Genomic DNA, 13,363 nt, shown 5'->3' on the forward strand with positions numbered 1-13,363 from the left:
CTAAAGATGAACATAAGGAATTTCCGAAAGTGCTGACAGGATTGGTGAAATGATTGCCTGGGACAAATGAGATATTATGATTGCAATAAATTAGTTTTATTCTCAAATATTAATCTTGAAATCAGGAAAAAAATTTTAAAACTGCTTTTCTAAGTCCTTTTGATCCTGTTAATACACCAATATTGCTATATGAACTTTTACAGTGTTAAATTAAAATTGATAATACTAAGGTATTATTTTAAAATTACTTTTATATATACTTATGTACTTGAGATATAGCTAATTTAGGTAAATAATAGAATGCATGATTTGGTCATTTTTTAAAGAAGAAGTGGATCTATAAACGACAGCAAAGATCAGTTTATATATCAGAAGGACAAAGGCCCTAAGGGAAAGCGTATTAGATTAAAACAATATAAGTTAAATAATGAAATCATTTTAAATAAACAAAATTCCTGTCTGATTGAATATGAATTATATTGGAGCCAGAAGTTTATTCTCAAGTCTATATAATTGAAATAATTTAGATGATTGTAGTTCAAAAAACTACCACAGTTTTATACATTTTTTGACTTTGTATCCCAAGGACATGGATTTAGGCTGTCTTAACTTAGATGAAACTTGAGATAATTATCATGAGTTCTGTATAAATCATCTGACATCATGTTATATGCCTCATCTGCCTCACCAGTATTTCTCCTCTTAGCCTCCTTGCTTAAATTATCTCAAAGACTTTGGGATCTTATTTAACTGAAAGTCCTCCCCACAAAATGACAGCCTTTATTATCTAAGGCCATGTTTCAGAGATTTTCTGGGATGCCCTGAGTTGAAGTCATTACATATGGCCCAGTTTCAACCAAGTCCAAATCAAAAGAACACTAACTAGCCACTAAAAGTAATTTCAAAATAAGTTATTTTCTTGCATACCTTCAAACGTGTGAAAATCATTTAACAGTGTTTCTTAACATTCCCATGTTCCGCCCCATTCACACCTCTCCTAGGTATAGAAGGCTGTATCTACCCCAGTCCAAACTCTTTCAGAGGAGACTAATAGATTTTTTTATGTCTACTACCATCTTATATCATGTTCACTGTCTTCATGAAAGGGTCAGCCATAGTCCCACCACAATCTATGTCTTATTTCCATATGACCCTTCCTTTTTGAAGTGTCAAGTGGCTTAAATAAAATGTTAATTCAATAATGGCCATTGATTGGATGTCCAGCAAGACATCTCCCAGATAAGATGATGCCTTAATCATCTAGGATGAAATTTTTGCAGTGTACAGTTTCAAACTATTTTGTCCACAAGTCCCATGACAGAGGAAAACATATATTCCATCTATGTAGAGCACTGGCCTTGGGTATCCTGGCATAACAAATATGTCAGACAGCAATAGAGTCCCAGGAGCAATTTCCTCTATAGAAAGGATGTTCTGAGTTCTGCAGGTATATAGGATTAGAGAGAAGAAGACAAGATATTTTTTGAAACTAGAATAAGTTGGGTATAAGATGAAAGAGGAAAAGAGACGAGAGAAAGAACAAGAGTAGGGAAAGTCAATACATACATTTGATAGTAGTGTTTAGTGTGTTATTTCATTACTATTCAATTCAAATTGTCTATTCCACTTTATGAGGAGACAAAATTCAGTACATTTAAGAGATTGAAGCAGGAGCTCCCATCGTGGAGCAGCAGAAACGAATCTGATTAGCATTCATGAGGATGCAGGATTGATCCCTGACCTCCCTCAGTGGGCTAAGGACCTGGCGTTGCTGTGAGCTGTGGTGTAGGCCAGCAACTATGGCTCACATTTGACCCCTAGCCTGGGAACCTCCATATGCCACCAGTGTGGCCCTAAAAAAAAAAGGCAAAAAAAGAGAGAGAGACTGAACCAAAGATTTACAAAGACAGTATTCGCAGAGGTTGCTATCCCTCACATATGAGTAAATCCTCAATGCCTTATTTAATTATGCTGTATAATTATTTGACTTTTAACCTGAAAACTTGGTGAATACAGAGTAGCCCTATTCTTCCCAAGGCCTTCCTTTTACTAGAAAAACCCTGTACATAACACAGCAAACCAGTGTACAGAAACTCTTTAAAAACTTGATAGAAGAGAGCAGATTGCCTAAGGAATCCCATGAGAAGAAATGAGTTCTTTCTCCAGGCTTGCAATCATTCTAGAGTAATATTCATTGAGAAAGCTTAACAAAGACAATGCAAAGCAGAAATGTGATTTGCAAATTATGAATCGGATTAGGGTTTGGAGTTAAGAGACAAGAGTATAATAACTGGCATAATCCCTTTGGCTACTCAGCACCCATATGCTTCAGAGTCGAACGACCTAACTACCTAACAAAACACAATAAAAACAATTCTGTATTTCTGGGAAAAAAAGAAGAGCTAAAAGGATTTGAAATAACAGTCTATTCTCTAAGCACTCATTTTCCTCTGCATGTTCGTAATTTCCTGCAAATATACATGTCACAAAACTTATCATCCCCATTAGGATTTACTAGTTTATTATCTAATACTTCTAGTAGCCCAAGAGTTGCATCAGACTGGACAATGAATCATCCACTTATAGCTCCAGAAATTAGAATGTTGACTCCAGAAATTAGAGTCAAATTAGAGTCCTCGAGAAAGGACACAGTAAATGCTGTGCTAAGGGTTAGAAATCACACAGACTAGGTTAGGCATAATTATGGCAGCTAAAATCTACTGTTTACTCATTTTCAGATAGTTTTCAAAGAACTGTACATTACTGATTAATGATTAAAACCACGTGTAGAGGAGTTCCCACTGTGGCTCAGAAGGTTAAGAACACGACGTAGTGTCTGTGAGGATGTGCGTTTGATCTCTGGCCTTGCTGCAAACTTCAGGGTAGGTTGCCAGTGTGGCTTGGATCTGATATTGCTGTGCTGTGGCATAGGCCTCAGCTGTAGCTCTGATTCGACCCCTAGCCTGAACTTCCATATCCTTCAGGTGCAGCTATAAAAAACATAATAAAATAAAATACAGTAAGATAAAAAAGAGCTATGGCATGCTAAACTTGGAGAGTGGTGTCATATCTCAACAATTAGCAAAGTCTGAGTAAACCACTTAAGGTAGTCAGAAGACACATACTTTCATGGCAGGAAGGAGAGAGGGAGAAATACAGTAAGAGGACACAGGCAGGGAGATGGTGATCATATCAACATCACTCCGCACGTGAGAGCAGGTCACTTGATTTTGAAACCTGTTTGTTTTTCAGCAGGAAAATGAATGGGTGGGGCTGCATAATGTCTCTTATCCATTTTATCTTTTGACATTTTGTGATGATGGAGCTTAGGGATAAGCAATCACACTGCTGACAAGCATTCTCTAATTGGGTAGTGTACTGTATCTCTAGGCCTACTTCATTTCAATTATAAAGACTGAAAAGTGAGTAATTCTGCTTCATGCAGAGGGCATGATTTTGTGTGTGTGTGTGTGTTTATTTATTCTGCTTTTTGTAGCCTGAGGTGGCCTAAGCTTTTCATGATGAACTGAGGCTTTTTGAGAACCTGGAAAGAAGATAAAACTTGAGTCTTTGGTTAAATAACTTGGAAATTTCACAAAACATAGACGTGTTTCAAGTAAAGAGGATAGCCTTAAACTAAGACTGATGATGATGATGGAAAGGGTAATGAGTATTTTCAACCCAGAGTTTACACGTAAATCATGAAAGAACTCTAATGATATGATAGAGGACATATGAAAAGCCAGTTCCATGAAGACATGATTTCAGTTGTTCAACTTCATTTCCCACAGCCTACACTAGATTTTATTCTTGGAGACAGATGACTATAACTGAGAAAATTAAATGTAAATATGAATCATGGTGTAGGTTGTGTTTTAGGCTCTTTCAGCTTTCAGCAAGAAAGGCATACTCTTTTCACATTTTCTTTCTTCATTAATTAGTAATCACCGTTACATAACCTCTTCTAATTATTGAAGATGTACCCATGATTGTTCAGCCTATCTGAGGCACAGGAAGTTTACAGTGAGAAGTCACAGAGAAGGAAGAAAAGCAGAACACTCAGTAGGCTTCATAAAGAACATTGGACCATTCAAGATACCGTAGGCTCTGGAGCCCTATTATTTTGTTCAGTCACTCAAATTAAGATATGCTTCTCTCCATTACTCTTGTGCTTTGCTATTTATTTTGTATTTACTTTTGTATCTTTGCTGCTACTAATTTTATGTTTTATCATTGTTAATTTTTTTTCTTTATTCGTATTTTCTACAGTTCCATAGCTAGGAAAGTTGCAGCTGCATTTTGTGATTTTTTTTTTCATTGCCTAGGTTTGGTTGTATAAGACAGGATTCAGAACTAATTAGAGAGTGATGGCCATTTTGATTTTGGCAATTGTCTTTGTTAGAGTTGGTCCATGAAGGCTGTCCAGACTCTTGAGAGTTATTCTGCAGTCATTTACACATTGGTAACTCAAAAATTTAGCCTGCAACAAGAAGATCAAAGAGGATGAAATTGTGCCCAACTATAGGCTTATTCTCTTGACACTCTCCTGAAGAATGTTGGCAATGATAAAGCTCTAGATATCATGAATTAAAGTCCTGCCACATAACTTCATCTTCCCTGATTAAAAAAAAAAAAAAAGGAAAAAGAAAAGAAACCTTTGAGCTCTTTGCCCTGGCATTACAAAGGAGGCTGTGCTTACCCTCCTACATTTTTTGTGGGAATGTAAGTTGGTATAACCACTACGGAAAACAGTATGGAGGTGGCTCAGAAAACTAAATATAGAACTCCCATATGATCCATCAACTCAGCTCCTGGGCATATATTTGGACAAAACTTTCATTCAATAACATACACACACCCCTATGTTCATTGCAGCACTATCCACAATACCTAAGACATGGTAACAACCTAAACATCTATACACAGATGAATGGATTAAGAAGATGTGGTACATAAACACAATGGAATACTACTCAGCCATTAAAAAGAACAAACTAATGCCATTTGCAGCAACATGGATGGAACCAGAGATTCTCATACTAAGTAAAGTAAGTCAGAAAGAAAACAACAAATACCATGTGGTATCACTTACATATGGAATCTAAAGTATGGCACAGATGAACCTATCTGCAGAGCAAAATTGAACTCAGACATGTAGAACAGACTGTGATTGCCAAGGAGGAGGGGGAGGGAGTAGGATGGACTGGAAGTTTGGGGCTAATAGATGCAAACTTTTACATTTCGAATGGATAAGCAATGACGTTCTGCTGCATAGCACAGGGAACTATATCCAATCACTTGTGAAAAAACATGATAGAAGATAAGAGGAAAAGTTATACATATATATATATGTATAACTGGGTCACTTTTCCATATAGCAAAAATTGACATAACATTGTAAATCAACTATGGTATTTTTTGAAAATAGGCTATGGTTTTCTTCTATTAAACATGGAAATTTTTACAACAAAATTTAGATAAGATCAATCTTTGACTCCAATGGGATGAGACAAAAGAAAATACCATTTCATTGACAAAACCAGTAACACACTGCAAAACACAAATATGACCAAGCATCTTCTCATTAGACTAAACTGAGCACTTGCTCATTCTTTATGGTGAAGGATTTGGTACAGTTTTAACTTTTCTGCATTTATTCTGCCAATTAGAAGAAAATTATTAAGACAATGAACAATAAAATTGTCCAATTTTTGTCTGTACGAAGTCCAAAGCAAAGTCATATTACCAAGCCCAAATTTTATAACCAGTCACTTCTAATATCTTCCTATGGAGATGCTACAACATGTACCAAGAAACTCAACTTGGTTTGACTAAAGTAGTCTAATGAGGCATTCTATCAGTTATTTTAAACAGTGAAGGGAGGGAACTGATAGGATTAAGCTTCAAAAACCTCACTTTGGCTGCTGAGTGAAGAAAGGGCCACAAGGATGAAAGAATGGAAGCATGAAACCGAAAAGCATTTCAATTGTCTATTTAAGACATGAGTGAGACTTGTACTTGAGTCTTGCCATCCTGCTACCGTGGCAGTAGCTATGGAAATAGCAAGAAAAGGATAAATTTAGGATATATTTAAGAAGAAAATATTTTGGACAGAGGATACCTCAGTTTTGGAATATTGAGTTAATCATATACCTCCATTTATTCTTCAATATTTGTGGCTAGTTTTCTTTGTCCTTATCTCCTCTCCTAATCCACCTTCCACAGGCAGCTGTTCTAATGCACTTAATGCATTATTTTTTAGTCTGATTTCTTGAAAATGAACATTACTCTTTCCTTTGTATGCATTTGTACTGCTATTTTGGTAATTATATGTTTGTTTTATTCCTCATTTAATTGTTCCCCTCAATAGTATATATATATATATACTTCAGTCACAATTTGGAGCATTCGATTATTTAGTTATTTTTAATGCGAAGACCTTCATGGTTTGTATTCACAATTTCCCTACCAACTGCTGCAACGATGGAGAAGCAGATGGTGTCCACTTCCCTATATACATGATCCTTCATGTTGACTTACTTTTCATTTCACTGACAGCAGACTCTGAGTTGTATTTCAGTACGCTTAATTAGACTGATATACATACAACTTGATAAAATATCATAAAACTAATGAAGAGAAGAACATATTATTATATTCCAAAGATGAGCATAAGAAGCCAAACACTAAAGAATATGTACTGCATGGATCCATTTATTTGAAATTGAAAAAGAGGAAGTACTAATTGATAGAGCTACAAATCAGGATGAATCAAGGTAAGCTCAAGAGTGAATAAAGTTTTGATGACCAGTAGGAAACAGTACATACAAATGAAAATAGCAAGAGAATGTCAGCTGGCAATTGCCAACCCTACGCAAAATGGATAGAGGTCTTATGGGAGGATAATGATGGATAATGATGGAACTCCAGAGCCTAGGTACGTAGCTGGAGGTGGGATTATTAGGCACAAGCCAGCCACATAACAACCTAGAGGAGTGAGGCCTAGTTTCCATGTAATCAGGAGGCTTCTACCATTAACCACAATAGGACAGAAACCAACTTTGTTATGTGGCTGTTATAAAAGTCACAGGTAAGGAAGAGAGCCTGAGAATACCTAGTGGGAAGGGTAAACCTTTAGAATTGATAATAAGACATGATCCTACACACTTACCTACTATATATAATGAAAAGTCAGTATCATCCATCATAAAGATACTAAATAGTTTTTAATACTTTTAAAAATACTAAATAGAGTTCTAATAAAACTTCTTGAGAGTAACTTTTTCTGTTGAGTTTTTGTGAGTTGGAAATCTGATTAGATGTAGGAAATTCTAGCAGTGTATAGTTATTAATACAAAGTTTATGATATTAATATTGCACTTAAAAAAATACCCAGGAGGCATTTCTGTTGTGGCTCAGTAGGTTAAGAACCCAGCTGGTATCTATGAGGATGTGGGTCTGCTTCCCGGCCTTGCTCAGTGGGTTAAGGATCTAGCATTGCCATGAGCTGTGGTGTAGGCTGCAATTTCAGCTCAGATTCCGTGTGGCTGTAGCGGTGGGGTAGGCCTGAAGCTGCAGCTCTGATTCGACTCCTAGTCTGGGAACTTCCATATGCTGTGGATGCGGCCCTAAAAAGAAAAAAAAAAAAAAAAAATCCCCAAGATTTTTTTTTTGTTTTTTACCCTCATGTTATCTGCTGGCAGGAGTAATAAAATATCAAATAAAAGTGACTAGTCAAAAGATGTCTTTAGTAGATTATATGAAACATACAGACAAGACAAATTAAATGATTTCTAATTATTAAAATAGAGCTTTCATATATGGAAGGAAACTAATAAAAGTGCTTATGAGAGTATCATAGATAATTGAAAAATCTTATCAAGTGAGCTCAAGAATCCCTACCTTTAAAAACAATAATTATTTCTGTGTAAACTTAAAAGTTGTTTAATTTATTTAGGTTTTGGGTTTTTTATTTTTATGTTTTTGGTCCTTTTGGGCCTCACCCATGACCTATGGAGGTTCCCAGGCTAGGGATGTAATCGGAGCTGTTGCTGCTGGCCTATGCCACAGCCACAGCAATGACAGATCTGAGCCACGTCCGTGACTTACACCACATCTCATGGCAATGCCAGATCCTTAATCCACTGAGAGAGGCCAGGGATCGAACCCACAACCTCATGGTTCCTAGTTGGATTTGTTAACTACTGCGCCACGACAGGAACTCCTAGTTTTTGTTTTTACTCTGAAAAGTCATGCATATTTACTGTTTTTATATGCAAACCCTTTGACTCTTTAACTAGTATTTTAATTTGCTCCAGGTTAGGTAATTAGATTCCCTTTTTCTCTAATGAAAGGGAAATAAGAACACTGAACCAATGATAATATATGGCAGGGGCAAGACAAAAAAATTACCTGTAGCTCTATTAATCTGGTCTTTTAATAATTATTTATTTTGATCTGCTGCTGAATGTTGCCAGTTGCATTCCTCCAAAAAGAACATACCATGTCAGGCCAAATGATGCCGTATTATGCCATATCTGTTCTCACACAGAACATACTCACCCACCTGGGAAACCTCCATTTATCTTTCAAACCTCAGGTTATGAATCACTTTCTATGCATAGCCTCATTTATAGCTACAGTCTTATAATTCCCTTTGACCCCACACTCCCCTGACCAATCAGAATTAGATGTTTCTTCTACTTTCCCACTCTTACTTAACACTTATTTTGCTGAATTTGCTTTGTCTGTCTACCTCACCATACAAGGAGATTTTTGAAGGTCAAGTGTTATGAATCTATGGCTCTTTGCTCACTGGTTGGCAGAGAAGAGTTTTTGTATGTTCATAGACCATGTATACAATATGCCTAGCTGAGGGCTGTGTGCATATGAAGTTTTTTCATTGAAAGAATTGACTAACAGATGTTCAGATTTAGCAAACTCATCATGAATGAGCTACATCACTCATTGATCAAAATAGATTTCTCGGTCTATTACAGCCAAAAATAAAAATAAGAAATTGCAAATGGTGGATAGGATGGAATTATCAAAAGACTAGTTTCTATAATACAGTTTTTTAATTTTTATAACACACTTTAATTTGGCAGAAGAATATATGGAGTATATATAAACTAAAGAAAACTGTAAATTTTGGTATACTATAATCTTTCTTTGGATTAAACCTTTCACTCTTGCCCCAACCAATATGAAGGTATTATCTTAAGAATTTGGGCAATTAAAATTAGTATTGTACATTCAAACAAGTGTATATGAAATCTTTAATTTTAAGGTCTTTGTTTCCAAATAGTGACCTTTACAATAAAAAATTCCATAGTAGTTATTTGGGAAAGAAAATTTAAAAATACATCATCTAATTTCTTGTTGGTGTTTTTGGCAGCATATGCTGAGTCCATATAATCACATAATTTTTCAACATTTAGGGTATTTATATACAAACACATTTATGCTTAGACATGTGGAATTTTGTTTATTACCTAACTGCAAAATGGATACATATTTAAATATAAATATGTTTGCAGAGTGTGGTGTGTTGAAATTACTAATTTTCATACTAGACATTGCAAAATATGCATGTATAATTGCATATTCCTTCAGGCAAATTAAAAACTTAGTTTTGCCCTCCTGAAAAAGGTATTTATGTATTTATCTATGCATACTCAATGTGTATGCAAACATTTGGATTTACATATATACATATTTATTATGCTTATGCACCTATTGGCTTTATGTTGTGCTCACTAGACATTTTATTTTTAATACAGTAAATATTGTTATGCTCAATCCTTATCACGTCTGCAGAAAGCATGCTTGTCATGTTGTCCATAGGTTCTAAAATTTACAAATAGTCTATCTATTGAGTATACGGGGCTATTTCTTTTAAAGTGATTATAAAATATCAAATATGTAAAAGCTCAGAAATATTATTTGGGGGAATGGTACTCAAATAACAATTACGTATTTAGTACATATATAAATGATAACTTCTGTAAAAAGGAACTTCTTTGGGTAGGATAAATTAAGGATGTTTTTAGTCCTGGGCACTATTCATTGTCAGCTTTGCAACAATATGAAGGAACTACAAAAAAAAATTACTCTATGTATTATGTATGACTATGCATCCACACAGAATTTCCCACTCACATATGCTGCCTAGGACATGGAATATGTCAAAGACGTTTTGTACTCAATTCTTCTTTCTAACTATAAAGGCTTGGTGTTGTCATAATACATATTTAGCTTCTGAGATTGATGGATTGCTTCAGTGAACAGGATTCTCTGGCATTTTTTTCCTTATCTGAGTCAATGTTTTCCTCAATACCATGAAGTAAATTAAAATAAAGTGTTTAAATCTACTGCTTATGATAAAGACCAAATCTCATTCTAATAAATGTGAAATACAGCTTGTCATGTTCCTCTCACTCTGTAGAAATGCTACCACAAGGCTTCGCCAGTTAAGTCTAATATGTTGACATTTATTTTTGCTGCAATAAATGTTAGGATTATATTTTTGCATTAAATTCTGGCATTTTTAAAGATCACGATGACAAGTAATTTATTCCTCAAATCACTTTGGTTTGTTTTTCCTTTTTGAATATGGATTTGGCCATGTGTCTCCAAGGCACAGTACAAAGCATATTTCATATGTTTTGGAACCTATTAGTTTGATTTAAATCCACTTTTTCCATCTGGATTTACGCAATCCTTCCTTGATGTTATTTGCTCTGAATTATTGCCCAGAAATAATCACACTGAATCCAATTTTACACTGGCTGTGTGGCCTACCAAGTCTGTCACTGTAAAGCTTTAAGGCTTTTATAGTTAGTTTCAATGAAGGCAATTCCTCCAATTTTCTATATATGAGTATGTAATACGCTGTTTTGACAAATGTTAATTTTTTTTCTCTACCTGTCCTTAAATATGGAATGAATATGATGACATATCTTAGAAATTACAATCGTGACAGAGACAGTGGAACAAGGCAATATGTGAAAATAATGGTTTTGTACGTTCAATATAAAATCCATATGGAATAGATTCGGTCAATCTCAATATGATTTGAATTGAAATCTTGAAGATAAGTAATTTAGTGCTGAAAGAACTGATTCAGTTCTTTTGCATTTGGAAGAGTTATTTCTTTTAGTAATATAACAGCTAAAGGAGAATGTAACTTTGGAACTCATCTTTTTTGTTTTCACCATATTTTTAAAGGACTGTCTTTCTCTAAGCTGAGTGAAGAGTGAAATGGAACATTTTTCAAAGTAGGTAATAAATCTAGATAATCCAGACTCATAAAAACTTGTCTTTTGTTTTGTTTTTCTCATTGGTAGATAGCTTTGTTCTATATCCCTCAGGGGGAAAAAAACAAAAAACAATAACAAACCCCAAAACTCAATCGTTTCTACCAATATTTAGTCATTAGTTTTCATTGACCTTAAGAGAAAGCCTGAAATGTTGAATAAATGCAAAATTGTAGTAAAAAGCTGAGTTGTTTTCATCCCTGTGTAAATATCTAAATTTCCATTGGTTAGTTTACGTAAGTAAGCGTGTGGGTGGCTGTTCACATCTACTGTCTGATTTACATTCTGACCACTTCTGAGAAAGTTCAGACTACTTAATGTTTGCTAACTAGAAATGCACAAGTAAGAAATCTTGCCTCTTTGGAAAATAGGTGTATTTTTTTTTTCCTTGTGATATGCTTACTTTCAACCTCTCTTCCTGTATAATTAGAATCAAAACTTTTTTGACAATTAATTCAAGTATTTTTATTTTTTTATTTTTATTTTTTTATTACTCAGTGAACTTATTACATTTGTAGTTGTTTTAAAAATATGAATCAATGAAGAGAAATATGAGGGTTGAAAGATGTTCTAGATTACAAAATCCAAATTCTTTTCTGCTTATTTGGATGCAGTGACTTGGCAAGGTACAGTGTCCATTAATCCTCTAGACGCTTCTGATAGGGCTAGAACTTTATGATATGGAAGTCAAATATAAACAGAAAAAGTAAGATGAAGAAATGAGGTAATGAATCATGTGATTCTGGAGACTTTAACCCAAATATTTGGAAAATGGATAAAATTTTCCCTTTGCCTTGCCTTATTTAAGTAATTGCCTTAATTCTCCTCTTGATCTATTTAATAGGAATAAAAACAGTAATTGGAATAATTATAACTATATTGTTAGAAAACACCAGATAAATAGTTATTCTGTTTAATTATCATTTATCACTTGAAAATACTCATTTAAACCACTTTGCCTCAATGCAGAAAAATTGCTGTATTCTTCATGGGAACTTTAGAAGGATTAGCAAGGTTATTGTAGGTAAACCAAGACATAATAAGAAACACTACAGAAAATTAAGTAATATACTACACTTTACTTTGAAATACAAACATAAAACAACCTAAATTTTTATAATCATATAAAATTGTTTAAAAATCTAATTTATATGCACCATTTATTGGCAAGGACTTTTCATTTTCACACTAAATCTAAAATCTTTGGATGATTTTTATATGTGGTTCAGATATATATTATATATAATATTTTCATAGTTTATCCTTGTCTAGCATGTATCAGTATTTCATTACTTTTTATTGCTGATTTATATTCTAACCATACACCACACTTTATTTATCTCATTTATCCATTCATTGGTTAATAACATTTTTGGCTATGATGAGTCATATTGCTATAACATCAATGTCCAAGTTTTGCATGGACTGTGTTTTCATTTATCTGGGATCTAGGAGTGAAATTCCTGGGTCATATGGCAACTATACATTTAACAATTGGAGCAACTGTCCAAATGTTTTTCAACACGACTTCACTAGTTTACATTTTTACCAGCAATGTAGGAAGATTTGAATTTCTCCATATCTTGGACTACCTAGCCTTTTTGATTATACCCATTCTGGTGAAATTGTGTTTGATTGTGGTTTAGAGTTCCATATCCCTAATAGATAATGTTGTTGAACATTTTTTTTCCATTTTTTCCTTTTTCCTTAGTTATTTGTATACCTTCTTTGGAGAAATTTACACCCGAATTCTTCATCTGTTTTTAATAATATTAAATTTCTTTTTATTATTGAATTGTAATATAATAATGTCATTTAAAAAATATTTGTCTTTGTATTATTGAACTTTCAAAAGTTCATATATTTTTGAAATAATCTTTTATCAGAAATATGATTTAAAATGTAATAAAATGTTATCTCATCATGCGTGTATGTGTTATTATTCTAAATCATATTGTTTTTCACAGAACTTGAACAAACCATCCAAAAAAATTTATATAGAACCACAAAAGACCCAGAATTGCCAAAGAAAGAAAAGAAATTCT

The sequence above is a fragment of the Phacochoerus africanus genome, chromosome 10 (genome assembly GCF_016906955.1).
Source record: "Phacochoerus africanus isolate WHEZ1 chromosome 10, ROS_Pafr_v1, whole genome shotgun sequence".
NCBI classification, from domain to species: domain Eukaryota; kingdom Metazoa; phylum Chordata; class Mammalia; order Artiodactyla; family Suidae; genus Phacochoerus; species Phacochoerus africanus.